At 37.5% G+C, this 9,012-nt stretch overlaps 1 pseudogene; it reads right to left on the reverse strand.

The window, feature by feature from the left end:
• On the reverse strand, positions 970-8,922 carry LOC109842635 (annotated as a pseudogene).

The following is a 9,012-nucleotide window of genomic DNA, read 5'->3' on the forward strand; positions in this document are numbered from 1 at the left end:
GAATTAATTTGCAATTTTTAAAATCAGTTGTTTACTGTATTGAATGTTTTTTTGCGAGCTGTTGTGTCTTTTGCACTCTCCTATGCTTATGGAAACTTATTCTAGATGTAATGCTTTTCTAGAATGGTCTTTTATGAAGTTTATGTATTGCTGAAAGTTGGGGGAAAAAAGAAATGAAAATTGCAGGAGCTGTAGCTCTGCCATTTTTTTTTTTTTTGAAAACTAATTCTCTCATTCTGCTATACAATTCCTACTTTGTTTTGTTTTTTATAAGACACTTTCACACAAATTTGCTTTCACTTGAATTCAACAGATTGTTCCATTTAAAAAGTGTTAAACGCGAAAATGTTTAAGACGATCTGAAATTGACCGAATTAGCTAGGCCGTGTTATTTCAAATTGTGATCTTCTCACTCGATTCTCCTCATTGTCCCCACCTCAATTAATGTCCATTTAAAAATCTCGAATTTGCAATTCATTCTTTGAAAATCAGAGAGTACACAAAAAAAAAAAAAAATCCCTAAAATCCAAAAATTGCAGAAACAAATACTTAAAATTCGAGAAGTACAAAAACCGCCTGTTAAAAACCCGTGAACTATACACAAAGCCCCTTAAAGAAAATTCAAAACTGAGAAAATATCCAAATATTTACAAACATCCTCCTAAAAAAGTAAAGAATTTGAAATTAAAATTTTTTTTAGAATTGAAATTGTAGCCATTCCTAAACAATGGAAATGAACCCTACATTTTCAAACCCAATTCTTTTGGTCGAAGCTTAATTACCATCAAAATCACGACCGCCTACTACTAAGCTAGTAGTTGTATTTGGACGTTTGCGATTCATTTTGAGCAAGACATGACTTACATATATATTACCAGATGTGGTAAAGCTTAATTACCGCACACGTGAACCACGGTGTCAAAAAAGCACCCTGACTTGTCAAAGCCGTACGCATATAGGTGCGTCCGTTAGAAAATTTGTTAATTTACAAGAAACTATATATACATTGCAATCGATCTTATACGTACACACAGTACATCGTATGCGTATTGATGTACGTAGAAGAGATATAATAACTAATACCACCACTAGCTAGCCTATTATATATTATGTAGAACTAACAAGTACAATATTAGTTAGTTAATTATAAGTAGTAACTTATATAGTTAATTATCTAATCATCCAAGCTTTTCCGCCGTTAAGATTGAACTTCTTCAGCCTTCCGAATATCATGACCCCAATGAGGACTAGCTTCCCTTTTCTGGTCCATTTCCCGGAGAAGCCTACCGCTGAATCCCTACAAAGCCTTTGATCCTCAGCTTGTAGCCGTCGCTTGCAGCTGTACCCTGTGCTGAACCCCACATTCCCGTATGCGCTGTATATAATATGCAATCATAAATCCAGATATTAAGCCATCCCGATTAATTAACTATTTACACGTACGTACGTCATTGCGTAGTGATTACTAAGATATATAGATCGCATATACATACATACATACATACCTGATGACCTCAAAGACGATGTTAAGAACATTGAAGTTCAAGGGGTCTCGAGACATTTGCCTTCTTTCGGTGATACAGATGATGATGGTAAAGATGGACAAATAGGACAGCTGTGAAAATATCAACTTCTCTACAAAGCTTTCTTCCTCCTTACCCTCTTCATCCCCTGCATCTTTTTTTATACCTTTTCCAATTTTCTCTACTGGGAGGAACGTTGTGTGCGCAGGAAGATACCTGCAGTTAATTCAAATTAGTTAACACAGTTTATAAATATAATCGGTTAATTTGTCATGCACAATTTACAGTACTAATTGGCATTTCATTCTTTCATCGTTGCATTGTGTTTTGTTAGTAATATATATGCAAATTCTAGAACAAGGGACGTCGAAAAGCACGCTTAAAACCCTTTTGGAAACGTACGTTTTCATGTTTCTATTGGAAAATGTATTTTTTCCTTTTAAATGTTTGTTTTAGCCTCACAAAAAAGGGTGGAAAAAGCTGCTTAATTTTTTTTAAAAGTTTGGCTCAAAACGTCAAAATAGTGATTCTCAAATCAAAGCAGTAACTATAACAATTAGCTGGCTATGACACCCTTTTAAGACGGAAAGGTGCCGATAGAATGGATATCATAAAGAATAACAGAAGATCGTATCGCCAAAGATCGATATATTGTTATAGTTACTGAATGGAGATAATTAGATACCAATTAATTGTATCGGTGCTTAACAGGTGCTCTAGTACTACTGTACTATTTCCTTAATATAATATAATATATATATATATATATTATATATATATATATATATATATATATATATATATTATATATATATATAATATATATATATTATTATATATATATATATGAGCAATATGGGTATGCTGGTACCAAGCACAAAAGTTATGCTTGGTAGTGATGTGTGCACATCCCCCCTCCACTCATTCAATATATGGGACCACATTTAGCATGAGTAGTGAGTGGGATGAGGATGTGACACATCACTACCAAGCACAAAATTTTGTGGCTTGGTAAGCCAAGCATACCCATTTCTCCTTCTCTCTCTCTCGTCTCTATATATATATATATATATATATATATATATATATATATATATGAGAATAAGGAGGTGAGCTGGAGCTCACATTCCCGCGTGAGCTGCAAAGTGTATGACATGTGAGCCCCCTACTAGTCACATCGGTGTGGGGCTCACATGTCATACACTTGCAGCTCACGGGGAGAGGTGAGCTGCCAGCTCACCTCCATTATTCTCTCTCTCTATATATATATATATATATTATGGAGCTAGCTATAGCTTCTAAACATATAATATATAAGTAATTAATAAATGGTAAGAGTGTTGCACTAACATGTCTGGTGAGGGCCTCGCGTAGCCATGCAGCAGATCCTTTTTATTATATGCTTCAGGCAGGAAAACCTTTTAATTTGCTTAAAAAGCGAAACATAGAAGAAAGGAGAAAGATTAAGAATCGCCCAATATTAGCGTGTTGGGCCCTATAGATCGGTAACCAACTTAATTGGAAGTTAATTTCTCCACCATTAGTTTTGTATATATATATCATAGTACTACTACTGGTGACTTTATAGTTTTCAGTCGTGCATGCTATGTTTTGTCGAACTTCGAATCTTTTAATTTCTTTATACTAATTCAATGGACGATCTAAGCTTCCGTTATAATTGTTGAACTATATATCACGCTTCTTCTTTTTTTAGTAAATATATCATATATACCTCTTTTCAGTACATATAAAATAATTAAGAATAATAATAAAAAACATTATATCAGCGCGAAGCAATGACTTCCCCCATCAATTCGGTTAATTGCTGGTTTGGTTTAGAAAAATGCATATTGTATCGAAAAATAAAAGAAAAAAATTGCATATCGTTTGGATTTAATCTCACTTCGGAAAAGTAATAAAATGGACACATGGTTCAATTAATTTACTTGGACGCATGACTCAAGGATTGATTATTTTTGAGCCAATTAGGCCTCAAGAGATTAGCCTAGTACATCTCCTTATAATAGGCCTTTCAGTGCGGAACATCTTATTTGAATGTAAAAAGCCAAACAAATCAATAAATATAATGCTAGCCGCTAGGCTAGAGCTAGATTTTAAAAAGGGTTAATTTCACATAACCCTCATGAAATTTAAGGGTCGTTGCACATAAACCCCGTAAACTTTATTTATCTCACATAACCCTCCTGAACTATAGGGTGTCATTTACATGCAACAAACACTCTTCCCTAGTTTTTGAGTTTTTTGCTCTTGAGAAAGTTTTAGTTATTTGCAAATTTCATATAGGGGTTCGATGAGAAAAGTTCAAAGTTTAGGGGAGTCTTCTGAGACACCCCAAAAATAAGTGGGATTACGTGAGATAAATAAAGTTCAGGGAGGTTATATACAACACTAGCTAAAGATTTTTTTTTGTGGGTGGGGGGTTATGAAATTAACCTTTTAAAAATCTAGGATTTTGTGAAATTAATCCTTTTAAAAAAGAATTTGGACCCTCTCCAATACACAAAGAAAAAAGTGAAGAGACCACTACTTTTAATTTTAACCTTTGATTATATCATGAATGATTGTGATATACCCCTAAATATAACATTAACTTTACACTCGTGTATTGGACTCATTCCTAATTTGTACTAAAAATTTATAATCATCTACTAAAAAATTAATTATTATGATTAAGTAATGATTCCTTGGCTATTTTTTTTAATAATAGAGAGGACCCGAATCCCTTTCAAAACACTAACACGTAACGATACCAAATCCTCGTGGAGATTGTGCACCTGGGATTCATTTGACTCGATCGGTTTGGGTCCGTAAAAGTAGAAAAGAAAGAAAATGCGACGGCTACGTGGATCATCCTGGGACCAGGAAGATTGTACAAATATTAATATCAAGCCTATCGTCGATCTGGGACGCAAATTAAACAAGTGCAGTATATAATTCCTCTGCGGAGTATTCCCTTTTTGGTGAGAATCCAAAATGAGTGGATTCGCGTGGTTTGTGCTCCTGTAAATGGATTGGATACGCATCCGATCCGCGGAAGAGGGAGGAATATATATATATATGTGCATATATAAAATGAGAAACTTTAATTTCTCTGTTTTTTGTACTTTTCTGGTTGGTTGGACAAGTGGACACGTCATCCTCCTTAGGGGATCTACGAATCTTTTGGGCGCATGCCTGTGTACTGCCAAGTACTAATCCACTAACTATTTAGGCATGATCATTAACGGTTAGTTATGTGTGCAAGTGTATACCGAACTAATTAACATCCACAAGGAAACAATTAATAATAATAATTATTATTATGCATAGGTAATTAATGTTCCTTCAATTACTAGTATTTATTATCATTCATCTTATCATCCATTCTTGTGACTGACATTTTAGAATAATTGGTCAGTCACATCTCACAAGAATGATAAGCATGCTAACAAATAAGTTGAGAAATATTGCTAAACACTATATATTGAATGCACATGCTAACTAGATTTTGTGAAATTAATCTCACTTAGGAAAAGTAATAAAATGGACAAATGGTTAAATTAATTTACTTGGACGCATGACTCAAGGATTGATTATTTTTGAGTCAATTAGGCCTCAAGAGATTATCCTAGTCCATCTCCTTATAATGGGCCTTTCCGTGCGGAACATCTTATTTAAATGTAAAAACCAAACAAATCAGTAAATATAATGCTTGCTAATAGGGTAGAACTATATTTTAAAAAGGGTTAATTTCACATAACCCCCTTGAAACTTGGGGGTCGTTGCACATAACCCCCGTAAACTTTACTTATCTCACATAACCCTCCTGAACTATAGGGTGTTATTTACAGACAACATACACTCTTCCCTATTTTTTGAGTTTTTTTCCTCTTGAGAAAAGTTTAGTTATTTGCAAATTTCATATAGGGGTTCGATGAGAAAAATTCAAAGTTTAGGGGAGTCTTCTGAGATACCCCAAAAATCAGTGGGATTACGTGAGATAAATAAAGTTCAGGGAGGTTATATACAACACTAGCTAAAGATTTTTTTTTTTTTTGGGGGTGAAATTAACCTTTTAAAAATCTAGGATTTTGTGAAATTAATCATTTTAAAAAGAATTTGGACCCTCTCCATTACAAAGAAAAGAGTAGGAGAGACGACCACTACTTTTAATTTTAACCTTTGATTATATCATGAATGATTGTGATATACCCTAAATATAACATTAACTATATCCTCATGTATTGCACTCATTCCTAATTTGCACTAAAAAAATTATAATCATCTACTAAGTAATTAATTATTATGATTAAGTGATGATTCATTCGCTATTTTTTTTAATAACAGAGAGGACCCGAATCCCTTTCATTTCAAAACACTAACACATAACAATACCAAATCCTCGTGGAGATTGTGACGCCTACGTGCATCATCCTGGGGCGAGGAAGTTTGTACAAATATTAATATCAAGCCTATCGTCTGGGACGCAAATTAAAGAAGTGTACGTATATAATTCTTCAGCGGAGTATTCCCTTTTTGCTGAGAATCCAAAATGAGGGGATTCGCATGGTTTGTGCTCCTGTAAATGGATTGGATACGCATCCGATCCGCGGAAGGGGGAGGAATATATGTATACTAGTGTGTTGTTCGTGCTGGCGATAATTTTTTTCAATGCTACAATAATCATGTTTTTTAATGTTACAGTAATATTTTTTTGAATTGCTACAGTATCCCACGTTTTTTAAATTATTACAATATACCCGTGCTATAGTATTTAGGGCTGAGCATGGTTCGGTCCAAACCAAAAAAACCGACCGAACCGACCCGAAAAAATCGGTTTTATGAGTAGGGTGGTTCGGGTCGGTTTGAAAACTTTTCAACCCGAACCGACCCGAACCGACAGAATATAGTGCAATACTACCCATTCTGATCTCAAACCCTACCCGACACGTCCCCAAAGAGTCAAAAACTCAAACCCTAAACTAATTTTCTGAATCATTATGGGTTGAAAACAATATCATTATATCAGTGTTTAATGCTTCATAATCTCCTACTTTGTTGATATCTTTTTTTCTTTAACACAGTTTGTTGTTTGATAAGAAGTTTGATGAAGTTAGAACCGAACAAACCGAACCGAACCACACTGAACCGACTTGCAACAGTTCGGTTCGGTTTTGAATTATAGGCGGTTCGGTTCAGTTGTTCAAATTTTGGTAAAAACCGAACCGAACCGACCGTTGCACACCCCTAATAGTATTAATGCTATAATATTTTTAAAGAACGCTACAGTTGCCGCCCCTGTTACAGTAATGTTTCTTTTAAAATGCTACAGTGTCCCGTGTGCTACAGTAGTAAATACTGTATTAATGTTTACTGTAGTATTTACTGTAGTATGAACAGTAAATCTTGGATTCTCCCATTTGTACATAGGAGTAGATATATATAAAATGAGAAACTTTCTTCTCCTTATATTGGAGAAACTTTCTTCTACTTATATTGGGGTAACTTTCTTCTTATGTCAACTTAAGTGGATAGGAAAATGTTATTCACCAAACTTTTTAGTCACTCATATTGTCTTGGGATTCATGAAAGATATGAAGCGAGAAAGATATGAAGAGGTTATATATAATATGTATAATATACGGTATACATTATATTTATTATATACATATATAATATATATATATATATTAGTATATATATTATGAGGAATATGGGTATACTTGGGCCAAGGATCCTTGGTAGTGATGTGGTTATGCACAATCTTGTCCAGCACATCACACCTTCGAGAGTTAGTGAGGCCCATCTTCATAGGTGTGATGTTTATGGACAAAGATGTGTCCACATCACTACCAAGGATCCGTTGGTAGCAAGGTATACCCATTTTCTCTCTTTATATTATTAATTATAGTATATATTGATATTAATATATAATGACATGACGTAAAGAACGGAGTTTGGTGGACATCAACTTATACAATTGACATAAAATCAAACTCTCTATATAGTAGCTAGTTAGTAGAAGCCCTTACATCATGACTAGCGGTAGAGAACCAAGACGGCCGGAGAGACAGCGGAGAGGTCGACGACTGACTCTCCGGGCGTGTCGAGCGTTGAATGGACATGGAAGGAGTTTGACCCCACCACCTTCTCCCGTCCAACCCCGGGGATCCCCACTCCATGCAGCAGAACAGCAGGGCCTGCACCAGAATGAGCCCCCCCACGGTCGCACCCAGCATGACCGACTCGGGCCCACTCATGACCAAGAAATTAGGCTCATGATCCCCCCTCGACGTGATCAGTACCTCGTCAAACTCCTCCTTTCTGCTCGCCATCATCCTTCTCAACGCCAGCACCGCGCCCCTCAGGAGCTAGGCGGGTAACAAGGGTGTGTGCCGGCACACTGAGAGGCGCCGACGATCATTAGGAACCCGGGGCAGGTTCTGAATAACCCCACGTTTTCGTTGTTGGGGAGAAACCCGCAGTTGGCAAAGGATGAGACTGTGGTGAAGAGCGCAAACAAGTCGAGCCGAATCCCTTTTTGCACGAGCATAGCCCGTGTCGACCCAGCAAACAGGCCAAAGTAGGCCATCATGAGAGCGCACCCAACTGCGTGGACCAGGACCAAGTAGCCCAAGACTAAACACCCCAAGACCCTGACCGAGCTGGTCCTATTATTTGATCCAGCTGCCACGTCTTTGCTGCTGTTGGACGAATCGCGACCCGAGGGCGTCAATCTTTGTTGCGCGAGAGGATTTCATTCGGCTTGGCGGCCATCAACAACCGTCGCCCAGCAATCCAGCAATTCCTGCTGATTGTTGGCGCTGTTGGCCTGGGTGCTTGTGGTGGTTGATGAGGTTAGGAAGATGAGGTCGAGTGGAAGTGAATACTTCGCCTCCGAAGAGCATGAGGAGGGTGAGGACCATGAGCTGAGAGTTGGAGAAGGACTCCATCTCCACCGTGTCCATGCTAGACACCGTGCTGGCCGACACGGACGTGAAGAACAAGTCAAGGTGGCTAGGCCGCCTCGGATGATCAATTGAGAAGGAGTGTCGTCTCATGGGGAGGGCGATGAGGAGGAGGAACCCGATGAAGGAGAGGGAGACGAAATAGGCAAGGCAAAGGCAAAAAGGGTTCGGTTGGCGAAAGGTGAGTCGCGTAGGGAGGTTGCGATTACGACGACGATGATGATGATGGCGAGGAGAATTCGAACAGAGGGCGAGAGAGGGATCGTGGACGTGGCGGAATAATCTTGTGATGGGGAGGGAAGATATCAACGGACAGTGTAACTTCATTTTTTTTATCGCTAGCTGTCACTAGATGGCTGGCTGGCTGGCTGGCTATCTATCTAGGCTTCTGATATCGAGACCTCATGAGCAGTAGTGTAATTCGCAGGGCCAGCTAGCTTCGCCGCTCAGTTCGCTCATGGACTTCGTTCCTTTGTTGTTTGAATTTGAAACAATAACAAGGGGCGCTATTTATAATACGG

The sequence above is a fragment of the Asparagus officinalis genome, chromosome 5, assembly GCF_001876935.1.
Source record: "Asparagus officinalis chromosome 5, Aspof.V1, whole genome shotgun sequence".
Lineage (NCBI taxonomy): Eukaryota > Viridiplantae > Streptophyta > Magnoliopsida > Asparagales > Asparagaceae > Asparagus > Asparagus officinalis.